The 3,794-nt window shown below is 40.3% G+C and overlaps 1 pseudogene; it reads left to right on the top strand.

The window, feature by feature from the left end:
* Positions 1–380: 380 nt before the first annotated feature.
* Positions 381–748, top strand: LOC100941534 (annotated as a pseudogene).
* The last annotated feature ends 3,046 nt before the right edge of the window (positions 749–3,794 follow it).

The raw sequence follows: 3,794 nt of genomic DNA, 5'->3' as shown, positions 1-3,794 counted from the left end.
AAAAAAAGAAAGGCACTTTAAGATTTTATCTCATTTGATCTTGGAACTACGTTGGAGTCAGTATGGCAGGTAATCTGTAAATAAGGAAAGTTGGAGAGGCAGAAGAAGATCAAGAAAAAAGGCGTTCCAATCAGGCTTGAGTTTGTATCACAGCTCTGGCACTTTCTAGCTGTATGGCTCTGAGTAAGTTAAATAATCTTTGTAAGCCTCAGTTTCCTCCTCGGCAAAATGAGGAAAACCCTCATAAAAGCCCACTCCAAGGCTTGTTCTGAGGATTAAATAGGATGTTGCACGGAAGCAAAGGACCTCAACATTTCAAAATGTTATTTATTAAATCATAGACAACCAAGAAGTTGCACACGGATATCAAACGTCTGACAATGGAGAAGAACAAATTAAGAGGGCAGAAGTGCAGGAATGTATTTCGCATAGCCAGCCAAAAAACTGTAAGGCTAAAAGCAAAGCAAAACCAGTTACCACTAATCTTAAGAAGATACATATTATGAATGATAAAAATGTTAACAGAGTGAATAAAGCTTTTGTAAATATACAAAAGGACCTTGGACACTTCTCAAAAGGCCTTTGTCTTGAACCTGTGTAGAAAGAATTGATTCTTCAGCAGAGTGATGAAAGTGAACCAGTTAATGTTGATGAAGCTATAAATTAATCGCTCAGTTGTAATACAGTGGTGATGCATCTAATTCCCCCCAAAGACCAATAAATTAAATGTCTTATACAACTGTATTTTTAAAAATCTTGTTAATGGCTCGGCACCTGTAGCTCAATGGCTAGGGCACCAGCCACTTACATGGGGCCCAGGCCTGCCAAATAACAATGACAACTGCAACAACAACAACAAAAATCTGAGTGCTGGGCTCGGTGCCTGTGGCTCAAGCGGCTAAGGCGCCAGCCACATACACCTAAGGTGGCAGGTTTGAATCCAGCCCAGGCCCGCCAAACAACACTAATGGCTGCAACCAAAAAATAGCCGGGCGTTGTGGCGGGCGCCTGTGGTCCCAGCTACTTGGGAGGCTGAGACAGGAGACTCGCTTGAGCCCAGGAGTTGGAGGTTGCTGTGAGCAGTGAAGCCATGGCACTCTATCCAGGGGGACAGCTTGAGGCTCTGTCTCAAAAAAAAAAAAAAAAATCTGAGTGCTGGGCAGGTGCCTGTAGTCCCAGCTACTTGGGAGACTGAGGCAAGAGAATCACTTAAGCCCAAGAGTTTGAGGTTACTGTGAGCTATGATGTCACAGCACTCTACTGAGAGCAACATAGTAAGACTTTGTCTCAAAATTTTTTTTTTAGTTTTTGGCCAGGGCTGGGTTTGAACTGGCCACCCCCAGCATGTGGGGCTGGTGCCCTACTCCTTTGAGTCCCACGTGCTGCCCAAGGCATTGGCACATTTTAAAAACAAACTACATGAACAGATAACCAGTTTGATGTAAGCATTCCAAATTGTATCAGCACATTGTACCCCATAAATGCCGTACTGTACACAGTTATGATTTAATAATAAAAAAAGACACAATAAATGAGAAAACTAAAATTTAAAAAAAGGAAAAAATGTGGAATGTCAGAAGTCAACACAATGTGCTAAACTTAAAGTGCTAGAACAGAAGGTACTTCACAAACTCTGTTCACTGAAACAGTCATATATCCTCATTTACATCCTTCACTTTGTAAGTGGCAGTGAATGTCTGTTTAGACTGAAGGACATACTGGAATACAATTTCATGGCAGTAAAAATATAAGACAAACAAGTGATGAGCCCTTGGCTAGCTTATTTTGTTTTTGATGACCTATACTTTCCTCTCGTAAGAGAAAAAGACCAGACGAATTCAGAATTGGAAGAAAAGTTGAAATCCCAGAATGTAATTACTTGGGGGGGGGGATGTGGATATTAAATCACTTTTCCTATAAAAAAAAAAATCATGGACAATTTCTAAGTGACAGAAGTCAGAACAGGCATCCTAAGTTCAGTGGGGTAAATGTTCAAATTCAACGATAGATATCCTGGATCTATGTATCCAGGGTCAGACTTATCTTTTCAGAAAAAAAGACAAACTTTTTCTTATCAGCTGACCTTTAATACCAAAACCACCATTTTACTCAGGAATTTGTCAATCTCCAACATTTGACTCGGTGAAGCACTTTGCATGTTCACACTTTCACGTTGAGAGGAAGGCTGATCGTTAACACGAAATAAGAGAAAAAGTATTAACTCATAATTTTTTTCAGTGAATATTAAGATCAGTGTCTCTCTCAGCCTGCTTTCTTATTCATGCTAGCAGCCCCATCCCCCGGCTCCAGCGGTGGAAAGGAAATGTAAATTCTTTCTCTTTGCTTTTCATCACTTTCATTCAGAAGGTGTCCTTTACCTCCCAGTAGTTCCTGAGTTTCCCGGACAGAGGAAGAATGGAAAACATATTCAGCCTTACTAGAGAAAAAGAGGATGGACCAGTTTTCACAATACCTTGTAAATTCTGCTGCAGTTATCCTCTTTACTCCCCTCCCCCTAAAATTCTTGGAACAGCGTGACCTCAGTTGCAGGCATTTTTCCTTTTTTTTTTTCCCCTTTGGGATGCCACCTGGCTGTTGCTCCTTTTCTCTCTCTCCCCTCCTCCCCTACTCCTACATCCCTTCTTCTAAAATATAACATCAACTTACACTTTCACATCCTAGCTTGGCCTGGACAAATTCTTTTCTCCTCCTGTGCGGAGCACCTACTGAGCATTTCCAACCTAACGCAGCTGTTGCTTTTAGGAGATTTTGCCTAGTATTGATGTGGAAACTATTTATCCTGCTCTGTAGCAGCATGGCCACTTCTGCTCCAAGATTCTATGCCATGGCCACTTCTGCTCCAAGATTCTATGTCGAAAGAGGAAGTTAGGAAAAGATCAGGAAAGCACTAATTTTGCTAAGGGGGGAGAAGGGTGGAGTGAATGGGGGCGGAGAAGGAAGTTTTAGCGAAGAATTCTCAAGTTCCTTTTCTATGCCTAGAGAGAAGAGTTAAACCACTTTTTTTTTTCCTCAGTAATATAGTGTACCCATCACTGATGACACACGAACACGATAAACTGGTGGCATTTTTCTGGGGAGCAATTAGATTTAAAAGTTCTATATGCTTCTCCCCAAATTGGTAGGACCATATATCCCAAAGGAACAGAGGGTGAGAGAATGAAAAACTGTGCAGGTTTGTGTTGAGCCCTGTTATGTATATAAATGTTTTGAAATTTTTTTCATTTTTATGATTGTTTCAGGCTACTGTGAGAGTACAAAGAATTAGCTTACAATCTTTCCATTTGTTAGGTAGAGTCCCTCTTCTATTTGTATGAGCCCTGTTATTTATAATAGTGAAAAACTGGAAATGATCCAAATGTTCAATAAGGGTAAAGTGTCTTTTTTAAAAAGTAGTTCATTGGGGCGGCACCTGTGGCTCAAAGGAGTAGGGCTCTGGTCCCATAAGCCAGAGGTGGTGTGTTCAAACCCAGCCCAAGTCAAAAACTGCAAAAAAAAAAAGTAGTTCCTTGACCAGATCAAATGCTATTAAGGCATTAAATGGGTAAGTGTAGGGGCTGTGTTAAGTGAAAAAAGGTAGACCACAGGTACAGGCACAAACATTATAACTATATAAACCTAAAATATACATGAACATTAATATCAAGGAAAGAAAATGCGTGTCATGGATACATTTTCACTGAGTTTGTTTTACGTTCTGTGCACTCCACTCAACAAAACATCTCATTTAATCCTCAAGACACCTAATCATGTAGTTAATTTCTTTCTTTTTTTTT

Source organism: Otolemur garnettii, unplaced genomic scaffold (assembly GCF_000181295.1).
Source record: "Otolemur garnettii isolate 467f Iridium unplaced genomic scaffold, OtoGar3 scaffold00252, whole genome shotgun sequence".
In the NCBI taxonomy this organism is placed as follows: domain Eukaryota; kingdom Metazoa; phylum Chordata; class Mammalia; order Primates; family Galagidae; genus Otolemur; species Otolemur garnettii.
The sequence above is the reverse complement of the archived record's forward strand: the minus strand, read 5'-3'. Positions and strand labels throughout refer to the sequence as shown.